Raw genomic sequence first — 25836 nt, 5'->3', positions numbered from 1 at the left:
CAAGCCCTCAATGACCACTTTTTGATTGAAAGAAGGAGAGATAACTGGAGCACTTTCACACATTGTATTGTTCTGTCAGATGACACAGGGATGTCCTGAGTTCCTACAAGCCACATCACAGTGCCCTAGAGGCTGAGGAACACAACTGAGAACTGCGCGGTCCAGCTCAGATGGGATGAGCTTAGAGTATAATGTCAAATAAACCTCTTTTCAATCACCATATGAATGTCTATACCTCAAGGGGAGGCTGTGCTGGTGAGAAGGGGCACAGGGCTCTGCCTCCTCCATGACCAGGGCAGAGCAGGTGGCTCATTTGCGGGGAGGGCCATCACCAAGGCAGGCCCTCATCTGTGGTGGTTGCTGATGTAGGTGCATCAGGAAGGCTGGCCACGTAATAACTGCTTGGCCAAGTGATAACCCAGGCTGCTCCTGGTTGAGGAGCAGGACCAAGTAATGACTATGTGGGGTACTTTCTAGGGGGAGGGCATTGTGGCAAATACCAGCAGCTATTTCCCCCAAGTGCAACTATAATTTAAAAATTGAAGGATATGAGTTTAGCTGTGGTTTATACTCACAGTTTATGAGTGATACACAAGCACACTGGATTCTAGAGGCATTCCCAAATCAGCCTAGCTTCTGGGGTGCCAGAGGAGTCCCTTCTCTGTTTCAGGCTCCCTCTGCAGCTGTTTGGCAGTCGCTGCTGGGAAATCTGGCATGAAAACAGAATTTAAAGGTCTTTGGGATGACAGTGGAAAAAAACTGCCAAATCTGAGAGAATTAAAGTTTCAAAATCTCCCAGTGTGGCATGATCAGTGTCTGTGAGGCATCTGTGACCCAGCAGAAGCCTAGCTCTCGGAATAGCATTTTAAAAGCCAAATGACACGGGGGTAGGAGTGCCTCCCATTTCTTTGATATAGTGAGACATCCAATCTATTACCAAGTTCTCTCTTCTATCTCCTAAATATAGCTTGAATATGTCTATTTTTCTCTAACCCCACTGCTCGCTTTTAGTCTAAGTCATAGTTATCTATAGCCTAGACTTTTGCAGGAGCTTCCCCACTGGTGGTTGGGCCATGGCACTGCAGGGCCTCAGGAGGCAATGTGTGTGTTGTAGCCTAGGTACATGCACCCCCAGGGGCATATCACCATACACCATAGGTTACAATAAGAAGATGCCCTTGGATCACGCAGCTTGGAGGCCCTGCTGCTTTCCTCCTCCTTCCTCCCTTCCTCCCTCCCTCCTTTGATCTATTTTCCCTTTGCTATTTATTTTTATTTTTGGAATATTTCAACTACATGGAAACAATGAGAATAATATAATAAACACCCAGATGCATCTGCCACCCAACTTTTTCATATTTTAATATTTTACAAATTTTTTGAGCTTGGTCATCTAAATGTTTATTATGACATGTAGCACACATAGAGAACAGTATATAATATGCAAATGAACATTTTAAAGAACAAATACTCATGTCCCCAGCACTCAGCTTAGGAAATAGAATATTTTGAATCACTTTTGAAGTCTCCCATGTGCAACTTTTCGAACTAGAGACTCTGCTGTGTCTCCCTAGAAGTAACCACTCTCATGAATTTGGGGGTTAGTGTTTCTTTATATTTCTTTAATAAATACACACACACACACACACACACACACACACACACACACACACACAGATTCAAATGTTTTGCTTTGTTTCACCTGTTTTTTGACTTTTATATAAAGAGAATCAATGGGAATGCATTCTCCTGTGACTTGGTGTTTTTGCTTACTACTAAGTTTTGGGAGTCATGTCTGGCATTGCAAGGAGCTTATTATTTCTCCCTTTTCACTGCTTTCCAGTCTGCACTCACACTGTAGAAAGTGCAATGTCTTAGATATAAATTCAATTATTTGTCACTCTACTGCATACAACCCTTTAGTGGCTTCCCAGTACTCCTGGAATAGAATTTCTGATACCTAGTGTGGCCTAAGAACCCCAGGTGACCAGGCCTTGCCTCCTTTTCCTGTATCATCTCATTTCCTGGGCTGAGATCACACTATTCTCCTTCCATCTCCCTGATATCAACAAGCTCTTCCTTTCCTTCTGGCCTTTGTGCACACCTGAGGGATTCCTCTCTCTTTTCACCTGGCTATTCTAAGCTAACAGATTAAATATCACTTCTTTCAATGGATCTCACTGACCTCCCAATATAAATTAGGTGCTTCTTGTTTTGCTTCCTTTTTACCCTTCCTTTCTTCACAACACTTGCCACAGTTTTGTATCATATGTTTATTTGTGCATTTATCTTTATCTTTATTTAATGCCCATATACCTTTGAATTTCATTGACGACAGGATCACATATGTTTTCCTTATGATGGCTTATCTAGTCCTAACTTAGCCCCAGCATATAGCAGGTACTAAATAATTATCATTCAATGAGAAATGAAGCCAGCAAAAGTCAATGCAGTCAGAACAAAAAGTGTGTTCAGAGCATGTATTCTGGGTCAATTCACTGCTGGACAAAGATTGTTAAAAGTGAAGGCAAAGCATTCTTCAAGAACATATGTCAGGTTCAGTATGATCAGAGGCCGATGGTAAGCTTTGTATTTGTCCTATATGCTGATCTAGAGAAGTTGACCAAAAGGCAGATCTGTTGCTCTACTGTATTTTAAAAATAAAATATATAACAATAACCAAGACCTATTGAGCACTTACTTGTGCAGGTACTATTCTAGATGCTTTGCATGAATAAATTGACTTAATTATCATAATTACCCTAACAGGAAGGTACTATCATTATTACTATTTTTATATAACAGGAAACTGAAGCACAGAAAGATGAAATAACTTGCCAAACCTTATATGACTAGTCAGGGGCAAATCTAGGATGGACCCAGAGAGTGTTACTCCAGTGATCCTCACCATTAGTAATATCACCTTTCAGTAATTTTGTTCTGTGAATATTTGTGGCGAAAATAAGTGAAAAGGTTTATACCAAAAGTTCAAAGTGCCATGGGTCTATGGAATGAGAGAGTTTAATTTTTCATATGGCTGTCTGCCATAGCATCTAGATGGTCCCTGAGAGGCAAATAAGACTCAGAGTAACAGACATGCCAGGATGAGGTCTTTCCATAACCAGACACATCAACGCAGTGGGAGGCATATTGGGGAAGATGATGTGATTTGGTGTTGATGGACAACAGGTGGGTGCAAAACGGATGGAAGTTTGTAAAGATAGACTTCTGCCAAGATGTAGAGGGTCTTGAATGAGACTTTTGGAGGTTCGTCATGTTTAAAGCAGGGCTTCATCTTAGACAAAGGCATTGCAGTATTGAATATATAACAGAATCCTGTTCCAGCAACAACTGGAGCTCAGGTGAAGGAGATTGAATGACATTTCTCCCCTTACCTGTTTTTAGCTACTTATTTCCACAAGGGCTGAAAGGTCCCTGCAATTCAGATATATAAAAAAATGTCTGATGGCTGGGGAAGCCTTGGAGGAGGCAGGTTGCTGGGACAGACATCAAGGAACCCTGAAAAGAGTTCAATGTAAGGGCCAGAGGCAAAGAGAACTAGGATCAGCATTGGTGACTAATGTCAGAGGGCAGGGCTTCGTCTAGGAGAAGGAGGGCAGCAGGTGACACTGGAACTCATCAGAATCTAATCACCTTTCCAGAGTGTATGCTACAGGAGAGGGGCTGTGGACGCTGAAACAGACATGTCCAAATACCCCATCACAGGCTGAGTGTGACCATTGGAGTGATATGGCCCTTGGTACTTGCAGTTTCACCAGCATTGCATTTTGCACTTTCCCAGCTCAGCCAAACATATGTGTGGTAAGAGTGATGGGAACAGTTATAGCTTAAAAAAGCAAGGGTGGATTCCATTCCTGAACATTTGGAAGTATTCCAGGAGTATTCTTGGCGAGAGAGCTCGACAGGAGACTAGGCTTTCTATAATCACATAGGTGTTAAGTATGAACCCATGAAACTTGGGAAATAATATTAATGGGACTAAATCTATTCTCCTGGATGCTGCATCCTGAGACACTTGGGATATACAGCTCTCCAGCCCAGATTGTTCTACTAAACTGCACATCCAGTTATGCTCCAGACTTCTCCACTTAGTTGTTTCACAGCACTGACAACTCAATATGGCCACAGCTGAATTCCTATTCCCTCTATGCTCCTCTCCTCCACCTGGCCGCCTCCTTATCTTAGTGAAATGGCACTATTTTCTCACAGTTGCTCAAAGCAGAAATTTGTGCATGGTATTTTATTTCTGCATCTACCTTAGCTCCTATGTGCAATTCACAAAGTCTTGTCTAGTTTACTCTCTCTCACCATCCTCACATCCCATAATTAGATCAGGCCACTATCATCTTCACCTGGGTAATTGCCACAGAATTCCAGCTGGTTTTCCTACCTTCAAATCTGCTTACCCAACCACCCCTCCAATTGATTCTCTACTCCACAAACACCATAGCTATTCTAAAATTTAATTCTGGGATGGACATGGTAGCTCACGCCTGTAATCCTAGCACTTTGGGAGACCAAGGTGGGTGGGTCGCTTGAGCCCAGGAGTTCGAGATGAGCCTGAACAACATGGTGAAACCCTGTCTCTGCTGAAAATATAAAAATTAGCCAGGCCTGATGGTGTGTGCCTATAATCCCTGCTTGATAATTGCTTGAACCTGGGAGGCAGAGGTTGCAGTAAGCTGAGATCATGCCTGGGCAACAGAGTAAAACTCAGCCTCAAAATAAAATAAAATAAAATAAAATAAAACTAAAATTTAAATCTGAGCATGAACTTCACTGAACTCCTTAAAACACTTTAACAATGACCTCCTGCTCTCACCATAAAGCTCAATGTCTTAACAAGGTGTGCAGCATTAGTGCCTTGGAGCATGACCGGCACCTAACACACACCCTGTAAATATGTGTGGCATAGAATCTGGAATGAGTTCGCATGTCTCCTTATAGCTTGCTGTAAGCACTAATGAGAGTAGGCTTTGACTTCCCTATGAGAAAATAGTAGCTAACACGTTGTTACAAGTTGGTGATTTGTCTTTTTATTTCATCGGTGTATTTTCTGCTATGCTAAAATTTTAAGTTTGATTATAATTGAATCTATAGATATTTTATTTGTGGTTTGGGGGACTTAAGTTATACTTAGACATTCCTTGCCTGACACTGTTCACAATAGCAAAGACATGGAATAAATCAAATGCCCATCAGTGGTAGACCGGATAAAGAAGATGTGGTACACTGGATAAAGAAGATGTGGTACATATACACCATGCAATACTATGCAATCATAAAAAAGAACAAGATTATGTCTTCAGAGAAACATGGATGGAGGTGGAGACCATTATCCTTAGCAAACTAATGTAGGAACAGAAAACCAAATACCATATATTCTCTTATAAGTGGGAGCTAAATGATGAGAACACATGAACACAAAGAGGGGAACAACAGACACTAGGGCCTACTGGAAAATGGAGGGTGGGATGAAGGAAAGAAGCAGAAAAAATAACTATTGGGTACTAGGCTTAGTACCTGGGTAAAAAAATAATCTGTACCACAAATCCCTGTGACATGAGTTTATCTAGATAACAAACCCGCACATTTACTCCTGAACTTAAAATAAAAGTTAAGAAAAAAAATTATTTGTTGGTTTCATGGTTATAGAAACGCTTTCCTATGCTTTGACTTACCACTCTGGTTTTATTTTTTAATGTTTAAATATTTAATCCATTTAAAGTTATTTGTGCATATGATGTGAGGTAAAGACCTAATTTTATTGATTGCCCATTCAGTGGTCAATTTCCCCAAATAAATAATCCATTCTTTTCTCACTGATTTAAATGCCACCTTAATAATATATTAGATTCTCATATACACTGGGTCTGTTTCTAGCTTCTCTTATCTGTTCTGATGGTTCAACTTTTCTATTTCTACACGAATATTATACTATTTATTATTTATGGTTTTTTGACATGCAGAAGTTTTGAATATTTTAAAACTTATACTATGAGTTTTCTTCCATTTAAAAGTTCAACCCTTCTATCTTATTTATTGAGATTTGTAAATGAAATAACTTAATTTCACATATGCATTTACTGTACAAGAAAAGATTAATTTAAGCAACTGAATATTTTTACTCTGCCTTTAACAATGGCATGCCTACCACCTCACATAATTTCTTCAGAATCTCCTTTCAAGTATATTAGAAAAGCCATCTTTTTATATCTACAAATAGAGGTATTTTTCAAATTTACTATAGGGTAATATATTTTAATTACAGAAAGTAATTTCATTATTATTGATGAGAAACAGCCAACAATATTTGTACAGTGTTAGCTTTTGTTGAAACATGAAATGCCTGCAGCTCTGGATCTGTATCTCTTGTGGATGTGTTTTTTTATTTTTAAATCACCTGTTACAGCTTCTGCAAATTAAAGTCAGAGAAAAATGTTTAAGATTCTCAATTCAGAAATATGATTAGAGTTTATTATAACTCCTCATTGGAGAATTATTTAATATAATGCTTCTATAATTAAACCTGTTATTTCTTCCTTTCACATTTAAACACAAAAAAACCATACTAAAAGTTGAATACCAAATGACAAATCATATCTACATCATTATTTTAGTAGTCTTGTTTTTAAACATTTCTTAAAGAAAAATAAAATCAAAATTTATATTTTATATATTTCTGAGCACATAATTAGAAAGTTTATATAATTCTTTATTAAAGCCAGAGTGTGGGAATAAAATAAAACTACTTGTGAGTATAGCAACACAGTTGTTTTATAAACAAAGAGTATTTCAAATGCAAAATCTTTAAAGTATTTAAAGCAAATATTACTCAATTATTTTATGCCAAAACTTGTATGACTAACATATTGATGTCAGCAACCTCCCTTTTCAGAATTTATCCTATAGAAACGTGCAAATATATAGATATATGTATTTTCATCTGTAGAACAGAATACTATGTAAATGAGTTGCAAAACAATATGTTTAGTTTTACCCCTTTTTTTTGTAATTAAACAAACATACCAAAAAAGTGTTCTATGTATATAGAATGTAACAAGATGAAGACCATGTTAGTTTTTTAGAGCAGGGAGTCCTCAGCCCCCAGCCCAAGGACCGGCTGTTAGGAACCTAGCCACATGGCAGGAGGTAACTGGCAGACAAGCAAGCATTACCATATTACCACCTAAGCTCTGCCTCCTGTCAGATCAGCAGGGGCATTACATTCTCAAAGGAGTGCAAACCCTACTGGGAACTGTACATGTGAGGGATCCAGGATGAATACTCCTTATGAGAATCTAACTAATGCCTGGTGATCTGAGGTGGAACAGTTTCATCCAGAAACCATTCCCCATGCCTCCCCAGTCCATGGAAGAATTGTCTGCCATGAAACTGGTCCCTGGTGCCAGAAAGGTTGGGAGTCACTGTTAGAGAGGGAGAAATATTTTGGTAGTAAAAATATCTCAATAAGGTAGCACCGACTGGTTGTGTACTCACATGTCATGGACATCAGCTTGCACCAACAGTGCATGAAGGTTCTCCATAAGGCTGTAAGAGGAGCTTGCAACGTAAAAGAAATAGAAATTATCCTAGAGCCTTTATTTTTTGGAGTGCAATTTAAGCATTTGTCTGAAGCACAATATTTGCCATTTCTTTCAAGGCATTGTTGTTTATTCTATTCTGAACCACTAGTGAAATGATCTGCTTCTGAAATTTCCTCCCTCAGCAATTTAATAATATCCATTTGTTGTTACATTTTGCTTTCCACCAAAATCATCTGTTGGTATATCAGATTCTGCTTTATTCCATGTTTGGCTGCTTTGTCTACTGACATTGTAGTAACAAAATTAAGGTGATGCATGTTGGCTAGCTGTTTAAAGTTTCTAAATAAATACTTCTTAGCCTTTGTCCCCAAATTTTTATAAACAGCTCCAAGAGATTGTTTAATTTTTAGCAGTTTATCTGTGATTCATGACAATAACAGTCCGTAATTCATGATTTCTTTGTTTGTCAAAATTCTGCAATTTTATTAGTGTTCTTAGCTATTCAGAATTCTTTTCCTCTTAACTGATTATTTCCATTTGTTGAGGTTAGAGAAATAAATAAGTCTTAATGTAAAAATGCAAATGCTTACGTGCCTTGCTGTTTGTTCTACTCCCTTATCTTTAGATTCTGGAAATTTGATCATCTTGTCTGCACATGCAAGAAAATGTTTGTAGGTCATGGACATTTTCTTTGATGGTCCATTGTGAGGTAGGGCTAATATCTAGAATCTACAAAGAAAATAAACAAATTTACAAGAAAAAAAAAACAACACCATCCAAAAGTGGGCAAAGGTTATGAACAAACATTTCTCAAAAGAAGACATTTATGCAGCCAACAAACATATGAAAAAAGCTCATCATCACTGGTCATTAGAGAAATGCAAATCAAAAGCACATTGAGATACCATTTCATGCCAGTTAGAATGATGATCATTAAAAAATCAGGAGACGACAGATGCTGGAGAGGATGTGGAGAAATAGAAATGCTTTTACATTGTTAGTGGGGATGTAAATTAGTTCAACCATTGTGGAAGACAGTGTAGTGCTTCCTCAAGGATATAGAAATAGATACCATTTGACCCAGCAATCCCATTCCTGGGTATATGCCCAAAGGGTTATAAATCATTCTATTATAAAGACACATGTACACATACATTTATCGTTGCACTGTTCACAATAGCAAATACTTGGAACCAACCCAAATGCCCATCAATGATAGACTGGATAAAGAAAATGTGACACTTATACACCATGGAATACTATGCAGCCATAAAAAAGAATGAGTTCATTTCCTTTGCAGGGACATGGATAAAGCTGGAAACCATCATTCTCAGCAAACTGACACAGAACAGAAAACCAAACACTGCATGTTCTCACTCATAAGTGGGTGTTAAACAATGAGAACACATGGACACAGAGAGCGTCACACATCAGGGCCTGTCAGGGGGTAGGGAGCTAGGGGAGGGATAGCAGGGAGTGGGGGGACTGGGGAGAGATGGCATTAGAAGAAATACCTAACATAGATGATGGGGTGATGGATGCAGCAAACCACCAGTATACCTATGTAACAAACCTGCACATTCTGCACATGTATCCCAGAACTTAAAGTATAATAATAAAAAAAAGAATAGAAAAAAGAAAGTGCCTTATTCATCAGGGCTCTGGGTTGCTGTTTGGCATCCCCTATCCAGCTAAGGGAATTGCAACATGGGTCCTTGCAAACATATTTTACATAAGACACCACAATTTCCCATAGTTTTTAGATCGTTTATGCTGTATTCTTGTAGAAATGGAAGACAGTTCAATAAAAAAGGAAAGGGCAACACAGAAAACTATTTTTCTTAAGGGTATATATATATATATATATATATATATATAGTATTATATATAACTAATATATATATTACTGTCATCTCTTACTTCCTAATAATTTTGTTTTCTTCTGTCTTGAAATTCTTAAGGATATGATTTTTGTAGATCCTGGTGCATTCCAAACATACTGTTAACCCAAACCTCTCCTCTGTGTTTCAAATCCAAATAGCCAACTATCTACTGAAAAAATTACCTCAGAATCAACCTGACTAAAATGGAGCTTGATATTTTATTGTCAATTAACTATTTCTTATCTCAATCAGTGGCAACAGCATCCATCCATTTCCCCAAACCAGGGACTACAATACATAAAGCTCCACCTCCCTCACCCTCAATATCAAATTGGTTCCAAGAATTGGCCAATTTTACTAACCTCTTGTAACTACCCTCTGCTCCCCCTGCCCTGATTCAGATCCCAGCTACTTGGGGCCTGGGCTTTAGCCTCTTAACTGTTCTCCCTATCTGTCATCTCACTCCTTTCATTTCATCCTCTATGTTGCTGTCAGAATGATCTTTCTAAAACACATATAATACTAAGTTTTTACTCTGCTACATGTATGGAGACTGTGGTGTGTGTGTCAGGCTCTGTGGTAATGTGCTGGAGCTAGAAGGATAAACATGACTCTATGTTTGATAAACATGACCCTTAATTTCATAATCTGGTGGAGACAAACAGTTATAATACAATGATAAATAATAATACAATGATTTTTTAAAAGATCCCTAGGGACTTCCTTACAAAATGAAGAGGGGCCACATGTCATAGAGGAAGGAGCACCTGATTCTGCCTTGGGAATCACAGGATTCACAGTGAAAATCAAAGGGAAGAGAAACTTGAAGCACTTTACACGACATTGCCTCATATGAGAGGACTTCAAAAAGCTTGCGGGGAAAAAAAGGGATTAAAAGATTATATATATATATATATTCTAAAAAAGATAATAAAAAAACTTATTTCTTGACATAATCTCCATGGGTTCAAGACATTTTTGTAAGCAATTATACCAGTCATTTAGTCCATCTCTACAGAACCAAGGGTCTTGGGAATTTTCATACCAAAATAAACTTTTATTTTCAAACAAAATAAAAGTCCATGTCAATACAGTCTTTTACTTTATTAGCTGAAGAAAAATGGATGCCCTTTTAAGATTTTAAGACTGAGAAACAAAAAGAAGTCAGAAGAAGCCAAATCAGTACTGTAAGCTGGGTGCCTAATGACTTCCCATTGAAACTCTTGAAAAATTGCCCTTGTTTGATAAACAGAATAACCAGGAGCATTGTTGTGCTGGAGGAGGACTCTGGTGAAGCTTTCCTAGGTATTATTGTGCTAAAGCTTTGGCTCAAAACACTCCCATTAAAAGCAGGTGTTATTATTTATTGGCTCTACAGAAGATCAACAAGCAAAATGCCTTAAGCATACCAAAAAATTGTAGCCACGACAGGTCCACTTTTGCCATGATGGATCACTTCCACCTCTTGGTAGACATTGCTTTGATTGTGCTTTGCCTTTAAGACAGTACCAGGAAAGCCATGTTTCATCTCCTGTTACAATTCTTTGAATAAATGCTTCAGGATCATGGCCTCATTTGTTCTCACTTGGATAATTCCATTGAAATTTCTGCTCTTATTTGTAGCTGATCTGGGCTCAACAGTTCTGATATCTGTCGAGTGGAAAGTTTACTCAATTTTAACTTTGCAGTCAGAATTGCTTAAGCTGAACTAATTGAGATGTCTATAGTGTTGGCTATTGTTTCTACCATTAATCATCAGTCCTCTTCAATTAGGGCATGAATAAGACAAATTTTTTCCTCACAAATCGATGTGGATGGTCTGTCACTGTGACCTTCATTTTCAACATCCTCTTGCCTCTTCTTAAAACAGATTATCCATTTGTAAACTGCTAATTTCCTTGAGGCACTTTCCCTATAAATTTTCATAAATTGTCATTCTTCCATACAAGCTTTGCCATAAATTTGATGTTTGTTTTTGCTTTAATTTTAACAGCATTCATGTTTCTCTTATGGGGACTCTTTTCAAACTAAAATCTTATTTTTTTTTTTGAGCCTCAAACTCGATCCTGTTCAGATATATGATAACAACTTAGTTTATTTTGGTATAAAAAATTTTGAAAGCCAGCATAGTGTTTTCATAATACTCATTTTCCATGAAGTTCTTGAAGACCCCTCATATATCTCCATGAACCTGGGTCTCAGAAATGGTAGGGGCCATGGAATGGGGTGAGTGAAGGACTTGAGGAGAGTGTGGAGTTGTGCACTCCAGACTCTCTTTGTGGGGAAAGGGAAGAGATGTTTATCAAGATGCCTGAAAGTCTTGTTGACCACTATTGACAAGCAAGCTGAGGTGGGGTGCCAGGCTTTCCAAGTTAGAAGCACAGAAGGAAGTGGCAGAGCCATGAAGTCTTGGGCTAAGCCATTAGGATTTCTGAGCTGAGCATAAAAGCCTCAGTTCTAATATTTGGGAGGTTTCTGGTGACAGAGAAGGGAGAAAAAGTTCAGGCTCTAGGTGGTCATAGCATTAAAGTCTTGCCATAACCTGAGCTGGGGAGGACCATGGAAAGCTTTGTTTCAGCTCTGTATCTTATAAATAAGGGATGAGAATATAAAAAAGTTGGGCAAATTGTCCCAGATATTCTGCAGTAAGAGTTTTGAGTCCTAGCTCTGCTGTGTGGCCTTGGGTGAGACAGTTAACTTGTCTATAAAACAGAATTAATAATGGTCACTATTTCATGGGGTCACTGGGAGGATTAGGTGAGTAATGCATATAGGATACCTGGCATGTTGAGCCAGGGTGAGTCTCAGTGCTAGTGCGCTGTTATAATATTACTACTGATGAGGTCTCACAGCTAACTCAAAGCAGAGATAGGACAAGAACCAAGGGTTAGTATCATATTCTGTTTCCCCACACATTGACTTCCTTTCTGAAGGGAGAAACAGAAGAGTATCCTAACAGCAAGAACCTACAGTAAAGTCATCAATGGACAATGACCCGGGCCTGGAGCCAGAAAGTTTGGAAATTCTTAAAACCAATTACAAGAGCTTTCTCCATTTTCTTTCCTTCTCTTTGCCTTCTGGAATGATCAATCTTGTGAGGGAGGGCAATTTAGGGGTACACAGCTTTGTAGAAGTATGGAAGGCACAGGGGTACCCACCAGCTGGGTAATTTTCTTTCCTTCTCTTTGCCTTCTGGAATGATCAATCTTGTGAGAGAGGGCAATTTAGGGGTACACAGCTTTGTAGAAGTATGGAAGGCACAGGGGTACCCACCAGCTGGGTAATTCTAGCTGTCCTAAAACCTAGGCCTTTTGGCAGAAGAAAGAAATAGACTTTGGGACTTCCTTCTACATTAGTCAGCCCTGGTAACTAGGGTAGGAAAATAGACAGAAATCATAAAGAAAATCTCTGTTCCTAAATGGAGTGCAGAACCTTACAAGGGATAGCTAGGCAGGGTACAGAAGGAAAAGCTATTAATTTGCATTTTGGAAGACTAAAAGATGTACACGGTAAAAATTTCAAAACATAACAAAGCATACACAGTGAAAAATATGTCTCCCACCTACTCCCTAGTTTTTCCTTAGTGACAAACTCTGTTACCAAATTTTAGTTTATTTTTCCAAGGATATTTTGTGCATTTACTAACAAAGACTCATACACATAGACTGTTCATTGAGTACAGTTTTACATGTTAGTGACTTGCTTTTTCCACTTAAAAGATCTATCTTGGAAATTATACTTTGTCAGTAAATTAAAGCTGCTTCTTTCTTTTTATGCCTACATAGTATTGTATTGAATGGATGCACCAAAATACATTCCCTATCAACAGACATTCATATTGTCTCCAAACTCTTGCTTTTACAAACAGACTTGCAATGAAGATCTCTGTACATACGTTTCTATACATGTATGTATGTATCTGTAAGATAATTGCAGAGAAGTAGAATTGCTGCACCCAAAGAAATGGTGCATTTTTAAATTCTGATGACATAATAGTATATTAGATGTGATTTTCCTGTCTTAGATTTTCAGCAAAAGCCTCAAAGACCAAACTCTGAATATTGAATCACCTACTCAGGACATGAAAAGAGACACTAATATCTGTTTTCTTTCCACCTTTAGCCTCTCCTTTGCCTCTAGGTTACATAAGAGAAGGCTAAGAGTTCGTGGAGAGGTGGAACATTAGAAGACAATGTTTCTTTAGAGCATGAGAGACTGGAGTGTTGTCAGAGCTATGTACTGTTTCTGCTTTTTATAGCTTGTTTCCCTCTTAGGTTAAGCCAAGTGAGGGGGTTCTTAAGAGTCACCCAGAGAACTTGTCATGTTTCCTTTGAAATTTGGGGATACAGAAACTAGTATTTGAGTCACTACTAGGAAAGCAATCTAAAGGCCACGATCTGTGACAAAGCTCCCTCCATGAGCAGAGTGAGAAGAGGCTGCCATGGTGTTCTGTGTTTTCTTAGATTCTGTGTTTGTCTATTTGGCACTGCAGGGCCAATTACATTAATTCGATTTTCTTATTTTCTGCATTTTTAATGCTCTAGTATTTGCAGACCTTACAGACTCAGGGAGAGAGCTGCCTTCCTACCTCCCAGAGCTTGCTAATTCCTAAAGATAATAACAAATTGCCTTCTTTCGTTGCAGACACAAGAACAGAAAACCAAACACCGTATGCTGTCACTCATAGGTGGTGTTGAACAATTTGAACACGTGGACACAGGGAGGGGAGCATTACACACTGTGGTCAGTTTGAGGGGGGGATAGGGGAGGGACAGCGGGGGTGGGGAGGGTGGGGAAGGATAATGAGAGGAGAAATACCAGATATAGATGATGGGGGGATGAAGGCAGCAAACCACCTTGCCATGTATGTACCTATGCAACAGTCCTGCATGATCTGCTCATGTACTCCAGAACCTAAATTACAATTAAAAAAAAAAGAATTGACTTGGTTATGTGGGCTCTCTTTTTGTTCCATATGAAGTTTAAGGTGGTTTTTTCCAGTTCTACGAAGAGGGCCATAGGTAGTTTGATGGGGATAGCATTGAATCTATAAATTACTTTGGGCAGTATGGCCATTTTCACAATATTGATTCTTCCTAACCATGAGCATGGAATGTTTTTCCATCTGTTTGTGTCCTCTCTTATTTCCTTGAGCAGTGGTTTGTACTTCTTGAAGAGGTCCTTTATATCCTTTGTTAGTTGTATTCCTAGGCATTTTATCTTCAAAGAGACATCTTACTTAGGAATATTACATGATCTCTTTTCTTGTGTCATTATATAGCAGATATTAAAACTTGAAAGTTTTTAATAAAGTACTTACTTCTTGTAATAACAAAGGCTATTAATTAAACTTGGGAAATCTTTTTTTTTTTCCTGTTACAGCTTTACCAAGAAAATATTTTCTTACAGAACCACATATCTAAAGTATAAGAAGTAGGAAAACATTTTTAGAAAGTTTAAAATATCTTGTTCTTCCCGTATATTTAAGTGCTTACTATACTAATATTGTTTTAGAAAGCCACTTCAAGGGGGAGTTTATTCCTTTAGAATTCTTTTAACTTTTACTTTGAAATTAAACTTTCATAAAAAGTTGCAAAAATAGTACAGAGAGTTTACATATGCCCTTCACCTCTTTCCCTGATATTGCCATCTTACATAAGCATAGCACGATTATCATGACCAAGAAACTGACAGCGATGCAATGTTGTTAATGAAATAACATATTTTATTTAAATTTCACCAGCTTTTCACTAATGTCCTTTTTCTGGTCAAGACCCAATCCAGGACCACATATTGTATAACTGACCTGTGTTCTTAGTATCCTTCAATTTGAAATAATTCCTCAATCTTTCTTTTATAGAACATAAAAGAAAGAACATTTAAAAATACAATTTACATTGTTTCTGCCCCATCCCTGGAACCAACCATTTTTCCTTGGTGTCCTAATTTGTGTGTGTGTGTGTGTGTGTGTGTGTGTGTGTGTGTGTGTGGTGTGTGTGTGTGTGTGTGTGTGTGTGTGTGTGTGTGTTGTTTTTTGTTGTTTGTTTGTTTACTGCCTCTGGATTTTGAGTCTTAGAAAACTGGCTCTAAGGTCTAACTCCTTTTCTTTCTATATCAGTGAGACACAGTAGAGCCCTACAGTCCAGTTTCCAAGGATCAGATTATTCCACATAAAATAATCACAAGGGCTTCCACATGAGGTCTAGTAGAAATGTGCAGGTGAGCATTCACCTCCAAGTTGTATCCTCTTAGAGGCTCCTGTCATTGTAAGACCCTCTGTATTTTTTATTAATTTTAATTATCCACTACATAACTATTGACCACACACATACTTCCTAAGGACAGACATTAATTCTCAGGGACTTTAGTGCCTAAATTAATATTCATAAGCAGAAACACCATCCTGATTGTAGCATCTGCTCTGCAGCTCCTTCCCAGGACACACTTGGCCCTTTGACATGCAAAGCCCTGGACAGCTCCCTTTCTTTCAGAACATGCATCAGGGCTTGATAAATGATGGGTTTCAGGGCTATCCACCCTTTAAAATTAAAGCTGTTTTTTATTTGAAGAGCATGACAAAATCTTTTGCAGAGCCTCTAATTATCTGGTAATCTCTGAAATGGAAGGGAAATGTTCCTATGGGGATATATTATTATTCTATCTGTCCCCCCCATGCAAAAATTCTGTGTGTGAGTGACAGTTTTCCTAACTAACCTTAATTGATAGTAATGTTACCTTAATATCAACACAAATGAGAAAATTAGTACCTATATAATTATACATAAAATCTGTTTCCAGCTATAAAGTCCATTTTGCCATTACACTAAACTAAACCAGAATTCATGAAAATATTTACCAAGTTGACCAAAGTCTTGTGAGCATTATCCAATGATATTTTATTGTTAATATCAAGATTAACCATCTCTGGTCAATGTTACCCAACTGCAGGCTTTATGAATGCTGTCTCCTGATCCTTGCAATAGTATTAAGTTAGTTTGCAAGTTTGCAGAAATATTAATAGCCAAAAATATGTATATTGATATACAATCAGTTCCTGCTCATAGAATCAAAAAAAGTCTGTAATAGATAAATGAGGGTAAAAACTGATTTTTAGTTGTGCTTGATTCAATTCTCTATAACATGAAAGATCATAATAGAAAATTTCATATTTCTATTTTTTATGGTCCATTTAAATTGAATATTGGTGGTTTTTATTAAAACTTTATATCATGCTTATTCAATTTTTATTCTAACTCTATTATCTGACACTAATTTTTATCAACTTTTATGTCTTAGTTTTTAATTATTTGTTTACTTGCTGTTTTTAAATGACTTATATATTGGGTGAGGCTTTCTGACTTTAACCTTTTAAAACCCTTATAACTTTGACCTAACTGGCCTCTCTTCTATTAATTTTGTTTATTACTTTAGGCAGAAACTGCTTTTTAATGGTGGATTCACATTATTTATATGAGATCCAGTGTTTGGCATATATGGTGTTAATTTTTTCAATATATATTAGGCAACTTTATTGTCTCTGGTTATATGGACTATATTTTTCCCTTTATCTTTTAAAACGTTTTAGAAGACAAAAAAAATCTATTTTAAAGCCTCATGTAAATATCTTGAAATGTTCTGTAAGCATTCTATTTCTCTTTCCCTAATCAAAAGCCTGTGTACGTCTCTGCAAGAAAGACAAAGGATGCTACTTTTTTTGTCTGCATCTCTTATTCCTTACATCCAATTTCCCATTCATAATTAAATTAGATATTTCTCACTTTTTTTCTCTTCATGTTTCTTTTATACTTTCTGTGTCTTATTTTAAATAATTACTGCAGTATCAGGACTAACCCTTCCACAGTTATTTTTACTTCTTTAATTACAGTTGGTATCAATAATTATCACAGGTTCATTTTTAGTTGATATTTTTTTTTTTTGAGACGGAGTTTCGCTCTTGTTACCCAGGCTGGAGTGCAATGGAGCGATCTCGGCTCACCGCAGCCTCGGCCTCCTGGGTTCAGGCAATTCTCCTGCCTCAGCCTCCTGAGTAGCTGGGATTACAGGCACGCGCCACCATGCCCAGCTAATTTTTTGTATTTTTAGTAGAGACGGGGTTTCACCATGTTGACCAGGATGGTCTCGATCTCTTGACCTCGTGATCCACCCGCCTCAGCCTCCCAAAGTGCTGGGATTACAGGCGTGAGCCACCGGGCCCAGCCTCACAGGTTCATTTTTTTAAGCCATTATACATTCAAATTTTTCTCTAATTTTAGCCTTTCATACTATATGTTGTAGTTGTGAGCAATTTTTTCAAAAGAAGCCCCTGGCTGCCACATTTTTTTAAGACTGGTCATGTCTGCAAGTATCTCTCTGTTGCCTCCCTATACAAATGGCTTGATGTGGTCCACTATTGTTGACTTGCACTTTATGCCCTCTGTAGAAGATGTCATTGCATTGTCATCCAGCATTGCTCATTGCAGTGGAAAAAACCAAAGCTAGTTTGAAATTTTGCTCCATGAAAATGACCTACTTTTTTTTGCTTGAAAACTTGCAGAATTATTTTTCCCCTTACGGCTTTAAATTTTTATGAAACTATGCCATGGTGTTGCTTTTTGTTGTTGATTTTTGTGTAGGACTTTGGTAGTACTCTCTGCAATTTTTTTTAAATAATATTTTCTCTGAAAATTGGTTTTGAACCTTTTGTCTGTTTTTTCACATTTAGAAACTCCTCTTATTTGGAAATTAGATCTCCAAATTTAACAATTTCTCTTGAATTATTTTCTTATTTTTTAAATTGCTTTTCCGTATTGAATATTGTAATTATGGATAAAAAGGAGAGGGAGGGTGAACACATTTTTTTGAGTCCCAGCTTTATTACCTAATACAAGTCCAAACTCTGAAACATTAAAATTCATTATTCCAAAGTTTAATTAAAAACATAATTTACAAATATTTAATATCTTCTGAAAAGCATTTCCAAGTTAAGAATGAAAAAAAATTACATAATATGTAATCAAATACCAGTTGGCTTCAAATCCCATCAAGTCCACATTCAGCAATATCAATCTTTTTAGGTTCTTCAAAATCTTCTGTTAAATCTACAAAGTTGTTTTCCACAATAAGGCAAGGAATGGAAACCTTTATTGCTTTTTGAACTCCATACACACTTACAATATCACCTGGAGTTACATGCTGTGCAAGTGTTTTAAGATTATTAGTCGCTTGTTCAGAGAGATGCATTTCTCCATATGAGGGACCCAAGAGACAGATCATATTGGAAGGAGGTCTGGTGTTCAAAAGCTCATCCTGGGCTTCCTGGGGCTCCTTGGACAATTTGATGGTCTTGTCAAGTTTCTTTTGAACATGTCAGCTTTTTCAGAGTTAAAAACTTCAACGGGAGTGCCAAAGTTTGTTACTGCTTTCAGTGCTATGAGCCTGTCCTGAGTATTGGAGTCCAAACATACTGCTGGCTCTATATCTATAATATCCATTTCATTTGCTGTGTCACATAGCCTAGTATGACCTTCATCTTCAGGTGATGACGCCTCCTGCACTTGTAGAATCCTGGAATGTTCTCCTCTTGCTAAAACATTCAGCAAATTATATGCCATAACAAATAGATAATCTTGGCATGTGACCAAAACCTTAGGGATGCTGAAAGCACTTGGAAGAGCAGTCTTCCCCAGAGTTTGAATAGACTTAATCAGAATCATCCTTGCTGACATTTGCAAATGTGGAGTCATAATGTTGTGCACAAGAACTGTAGTGTTCATAATTCAAATATAACACTCGAGTTACTTTGTTTCATTTATCCTCTTTGAACCCCTGCAAAGTATTCTCTCCAGACTGAAGTCTTCAGATTGTCATTGCTAGTCTCACAGGGCAGTCGCCCTGTCTTACATTGGGATCCACAGGACGGGGACGTCCCAATGCAGTTGTTCCATCTGGTTTTCTTCTTTCAGATTCGCATTATCAGCAAGCCGCCTGGTCAGCTTTCCTCAGATTCCTTAACGGTGCAGTCAGCCTGGTTCTGCCCTCTCTCTAAATTACTGCTTTCAAATTCGTCTTCAAGCATAATTTTGTCTTTTTACTTTCTTTGCTGGGACTTTTGAAAGCTTGTGTTTCAGCATCTCCAGAATTTTCTCTTTCTTGGCCAGCAGGGAGGCACGCTGGAGATTGCCTTAAATATAAAGAAGCCACACAAAATAACAATCCTCTAACAGAGAAGCCTTATTTTAATGAATATCAATTGGTCTCTGTTTGGCTGAATCAGGAATGACATGACAGCTGGACTATTTTATCCATTTTACAAGCAGAGCAAAGAATTTACAGATTCTTCCTTTCGGTAAAGGTGGTGAGTGGCTATCGCTAAACGTAAAGTAGGTGGAATATGTAAGTGATCTCACTTCTCTACAGTCTTTGAGGAATGCTTCATATAACCTGCGGAATAGGTCACATGCAGTAAGACAAGGGTTGGTGAGTTCTTGACATGAGGAGAGTATCCAAATAGGACTCTGGGGATTGTGTCCTAGGATATCTGATGGGAAGAAGGATCTTATCTACCTACTTGGGGTTCAGGGGAAGCCCTAGACCTAGATCCTGGACCAGTGATCTGTGCTGAACCTAGGGCTGGGAACCCACAGAGATCCAGACTGAGGGACTAGGCCAATCTAAGGAGAAGAAGGGTGGCTGGAGGGCTGGCCATATGCTCCCAGGACTGGCAGCGGTGGGGATGTGAGAAGTAGCATGCGAGTGGTCAAGGCTGGGCCTGTTAAGATGAATTAGGACAGATTATTAATGCAGTCCTTGCCGTGTAGGGGACTGACACAGAAACCAGGGTGGGACTAAGCCTCAGTGGTATATTAGTGGCCTCAGCCAGTGGAAAGGGGTAATAGAAGTCTTTGGGAACATAACAGCCATCGTTATGAGTGTGGAAGATGTATCCTACTTTTTCCCTATTTTATCTCTCTATCAGAGTTGTTTGAAAGATCCCTGGAGCAACTGTATGTCTTTTCTATAGACTTCAGAACTGGCCTCTCTTCTACAATGCACCAGCAGGTGAAAGCTGTGAAACCAGATGCCACATTTATTGTAAGGATCTTCTTGAGGACACTGTCAATGACGTATCTCTTTCCATTTGTTAGAATCATAATAAATTCTTTCAAAGAAAATTATGACATCAGAGGAATTACCAACCCCTTATGGCCTCATTTACCTTGCATTGACTGATGTTCACATCACATGTATCTGCTCATTCTTTGCAAATTTCAATTTCTACTAAGTTACCTTTTTTTTTTTTTTTTTGAGGTGGAGTCTCACTATGTCACCTAGGTTGGAGTGCAGTGATGCATTCTCGGCTCACTGTGACCTCGGCCTCTTGGGTTCAAGCGATCCTCCCTCCTCAGCCTTGCAAGTAGCTGGGATTACAGGTATGTGCCACCACACCCAGTTAATTTTTGTATTTTCAGTAGAGATGGGATTTCCCTATGTTGGCCAGGCTATCTTGAACTCCTGACCTTAAGTGATCCACGTGCCTCGGCCTCCCAAAGTGCTGGATTACAGGTGTGAACCCCTGCCCTCAGCGTTAGTTCCTCTTTCTTATGTGCGATCCTTTCATTTGAAGCACAAAAAAAGTAAACATAATTTGAATCTAGTTAATAATTTAGGTTTGGATAGCCAGTTCCCACACCTTCCTTATGGACATTGTCTTCAAAGGTGTTGCTACATTTCTACTCCTTCAAAATACTTTGACCATAAAGTAACTAGTTATTTTTGTCAAGGAAAACTGTTTGCTAAGTTCATATTCACATACTTATAATTCTGAGGTCCTCACTTGCTATTAAATTATTCAAATTTACTCACTTTTTAAATAGACTTCCACCTTCCAAAGAGGCTTTTATATATTTCATTGTTACTTTTCTGATGTTCTCCACACCTGCTAGGAAGCTGATTTGATGAGAAAAATTATTCTGACATAACATTAAATTTTCTCCTAACCATAAAAAGTGGGTCTTTGTGATTTGTGTCTTTCCCGGTACACTCATTGCACTTTCTTCTCTAGACCCATGGTTAAAGTTTGAAATCGAGGGTACATGAGAGAAGAAGAGGACTGCATATTAGAAACCCTTTTACCACATCCATATAGAAAACAGGGGCTTGCTACCCTCGGTCTAGAGAACTCAGACGCCATTGGGTGTCACCAGTGTTGACCTAAGCAAACTGCTCTAGAATCAGGAAAGTTCAGAATGGTTTCATTTTAAAAACCAAACCAAAAGCAAAACTTTATCCCTTTCTGGGATCACTGGCATTTGTGCGGGCACTTGCTCACCACCCCTCAGGAATTCTGCTGCAGTGCTTTAAGATAATCTTTGAAGGTGGCTATGTCATATAAGTCTGAGTTTTTCTCAATCTACAGCTAATATTACCTGAGGGAACACAGGTTTTCCAGAGAGTGGGAGAGAGTAAGAGAAGCTGGGAGGTGGGGGAAGGAGTGAATCAGGAAGAGAACAAGCTCAGCCAGCCTCAATTTGCTTCTGTTTTCAGGGTGTCAGCCACCACCATCTTCACTATCAGTAAGTGGAAGAGAGAGTGTAGCAAATATATGCCCAAATGCAAACCAAATGCTACCCCAATGTGCAAATCAGAATTCAATTACTTCTTGTAATTCAGTGTTCCACAGTGTAGTGTGAGATTAGACTGCTAATGAACCTAACGAAGTTGTTTCCATTTTCACATCTGCCCCCAAGCCATCTTTCCATGCTCAAATCCTAGAGGGCACAAGCAACTTTTCAAGTTCTGATTGGTTTGAAAGAATTTAATGAGTGCAATGTCCTAATGCACAGATAAATTACAATATATTTTTAAAAATACATTTTATTTGAGGCACATGCATGCCTCTTTCTAGTCAGGAAAGAGTAGTCTTGGGGAGCTCAAGGGAGAAGAATGAACTAGTCAGGAAAATCTATGGGTGCAATCAGCACTGGTGGCTGCCAATTCCTCCAAACCCTACTCACACCTGCCCTCACTTGAGTATTTATTGTAAAATTCTTAGCACAACAGAACTGTCAGAAATGGAATTGTACAAAATTGTACGTACTACTGCTTAGGCACAAATGGGTATTTTGTTTTAAAATACTTATAGTATATTTCTGGATTTTGTAAAATATCTAAAAAATGCAATGGTCCATACACTTGCTAAGCTAATATGCCCCCACAGATTCACAGTTACTTTTTCTTTCTCCTAAACTAAAATATCGTTAAGTATTCTGTGCCATTAGTTAAAATGTATAAATAGTTAATCACATTCTCCTCTTGTACAGTTTCCTCTAAACACTGTGTAAACATGCTATAGCTGGAACAAAACACAAAGGGATTTCTGATTTCTTTTTGATCAGTGGTTCCTAATGACGTATGGTAAGCATTATACCCAATCAGTTCATTCTACTTTGCATATCTAGTTTCTGTAATTGATTCATCATGCAGGACAAACATGAAAGACAGCATATGCTTCCAAAAACCCTAGACCATGCAACCTTTAAAAATGGGTTTGCTATCTTCGTCTTTAGAAGTTTTGATTCCAAAGTACATTGTCTCAGAGCACTGGACCTGAGATCCTCTCTGGACCCACTTAATCAACATCTGCAGCCATGCTATGTCACAGCAAACCTCCAAGTTCATACACGGCTATTCCTGGGCTCTGGGAGCATGCCTTTGGTTTCTTTACAGACTCCTTGGAGCAGCATGTATACTCTAATGCCACATCTAGAAAACTTGAATTCTTAACGTATACTATACTCTGGAGTTTATCAGATTTGGTGATTTTCCTTGGATGTTCCAGTCCTTGAATTTTCTTTCAAAGGCTATATTTGCCAACATCAGCTGCCAGTTGGGTACTAAAAAGCCCCAGCAGAAGAGGAAGGCGGGATAAGAGGCTGCAAGTGAAATACCAGAGAATCACATACCACTACTTTCTCCCACCAATTCACAAGGGAAAAAACCCAAACTCACAATTACTAGAGTTTTGCAACCAAGTCCGCTCCAAACATCTCTATTTACTTTTCCAAATATCTCTATTTGCTTTGATATATATACATACACACACACAGACACACACACACGCACACACACACACATACATATATACATATGAAGCAGTTTTTCAACTTTTCTTTTAGAACCTGGGGTGCATGTGCAGGTTTGTTAAAAGGTATACTGCATAATGCTGAGGCTTGGAGTACAGATGAATCTGTCACTCAGGGAGTGAACACAGTACCTAAGAGGTAATTTTTCAGCTCTTGTCCTTTGCTTTCCCTCCTTCCTCTAGTAGTCCCCAGTATCTATTGTTCCCATGTTTATGTCTTTGTCTACCCAATATTTAGCTTCCACTTGTAAGTGAGAAATGCAGTATTTGGTTTTCTGTTTCTGTGTTAATTTGCTTAGGATAGTGGCCTCCAGGTACATCCATGTTGCTGCAAAAGACATGATTTTGTTCATTTTAATGGCTTCATGTTATTCCATGATGTATATGTGCCATTTTTTTTTAATTCATCCACTGCTGATGGGCACCTGGGTTGATTCTATGTCTTTGATACGGTGAATAGCGCTGCAAGGAACATATGGGTGCATGTGTCTTTTTAGTAGAATGGCTTATTTTCTTGTGGGCATATTGCTAGGTTAAATGGTAGTTCAACTCTTAAGCTCTTTGAGAAATCTCCAAACTGTTCTCCACAGTGACTAAGTTTCATTTCCACCAACAGTGTATGTGTTCTCTGCAGCCTTGCCAACATCTGTTTTGTTTTGTTTTGTTTGTTTGTTTTTACTTTTTAACAAAAGCCATTCTGACTGCTGTGAGATGGTATCTCATTGTGGTTTTGATTTGCATTTCCCTGCATTCTTTGCACTGCAGCACTATTTACCATAGCAAAGGCATGGAATCAACCCAGGTGCCTATCAGCAGTGGATTGAATAAAGAAAATATGGCACATATACACCATGGAGTAACATGCAGCCATAAGAAAAATCATGTCCTTTGCAGCAACATGGATACACCTAGAGGCCATTATCCTAAGTGAATTAACACAGGAACACAAAACCAAATACTGCATATTCTCACTTATAAGTGGGAGTTAAATATTGGGTACACAAGGACATCTCTGATGATTAATGACAATGAGCATTTTTTATGTGTTTGTTGGCTGCTTATGTTTCTTTTGAGAAGTGTCTGTTCATGTTCTTTGCCCCCCTTTTAATGGGTTGCTTTTTGCTTATTAAGTTCTTTATAGATTCTGGATATTAGCCCATTGTCAGCCCATAGTTTGCAAATATTTTCTCCCATTCTGTAGGTTGTCTGTTTACTCCCTTGATAGTTTCTGTTGCTGTGCAGAAACTCTTTAGTTTAATTAGGTCCCATTTGGCAATTTCTGTTTTTGTTGCAATTGCTTGTAAGGACTTAGCCATAAATTATTTGCCAAGGTGGATATCAAGTATTTCCTAGGTTTTCTTCAAGGACTTTTATAGCTTGAAGTCTTATATATTTAAGTCTTTAACCTGTCTTAATTTTTATATATGGTGATAGGTAAGGTTCCAGTTAGATTGTGAAGTAGAACACACCTACAATGGAGTTTGCAAATCAAAAGTGTTCCTCAAGCACAATAATTATCTCAGGATAAATATCCATATAACCATCCAGGCCAAAAAACGGACATTGCCAGCATCCCAAAGACCCTTTCATCCTCCCGTGAGCACCCTCTCTCTACTACCCTTCCCTCAATGTTCTGGCTGTCACGGCCAATCACTGCCTTGCTTCTCTTTAGATTCCTGCTGCCGAAGCACTAAGTGTATCCCTGTGCACTATGGTTTAGTTTTGTGGTTTTCTTTTCTTTTAACATCACATAAATAAAATTATACAACACATTCTCTACTATGACTGATTCACTTCACTCCATATTACATTTGAGTATATATACATATAAAAGTCTATGATATTGTATACATTTTCAGTTCATTCATTTTCATAACTCTATAGTATGCCACTCTATGACTAGACCCTTTATTTGTTTATTCTCCTATTGATGAATATTGGGTTGTTTCAGTTTGAATCTATTACAAATAAAGGTACACGGTGCACATGTTGCTGTTGTTTATGTACCTAGAAGTGGAGTTGCTGTCCCCTAAGGTATGTTCAACTTCAGTAAACAGTGCCGTACTGTTCTCCACAATGGTGGTCGGTATCCATTTAAACTTCCAATAGTAGTGTATTTGTGCTTCCTGTTGCCCCACATCTTCACCAACACTTGGTATTGTCAGGCTTTCCTAACTTTCTGGTGCATCTTATATTTTTTATCTGAATTTCTAATGTGGCTGAGCACCTTTTCATATGTTCATGG

General features: G+C 38.2%; 1 long non-coding RNA gene and 1 pseudogene across 1 annotated transcript; one reads left to right on the top strand and one right to left on the bottom strand.

Moving 5' to 3' along the window:
* The first annotated feature begins 10539 nt into the window (after window positions 1–10539).
* Window positions 10540–25438, top strand: LOC116541370. Its single transcript, XR_004264809.1, has 4 exons — window positions 10540–11278; window positions 12902–12906; window positions 20301–20305; window positions 25426–25438. It is a non-coding gene; the product is annotated as an uncharacterized LOC116541370 (long non-coding RNA).
* On the bottom strand, window positions 18112–20749 carry LOC116541369 (annotated as a pseudogene).
* Window positions 25439–25836: the final 398 nt, after the last annotated feature.

This window comes from Sapajus apella, unplaced genomic scaffold (genome assembly GCF_009761245.1).
Source record: "Sapajus apella isolate SASKATOON/1434 unplaced genomic scaffold, GSC_monkey_1.0 scaffold151, whole genome shotgun sequence".
In the NCBI taxonomy this organism is placed as follows: domain Eukaryota; kingdom Metazoa; phylum Chordata; class Mammalia; order Primates; family Cebidae; genus Sapajus; species Sapajus apella.
The sequence above is the reverse complement of the archived record's forward strand: the minus strand, read 5'-3'. Positions and strand labels throughout refer to the sequence as shown.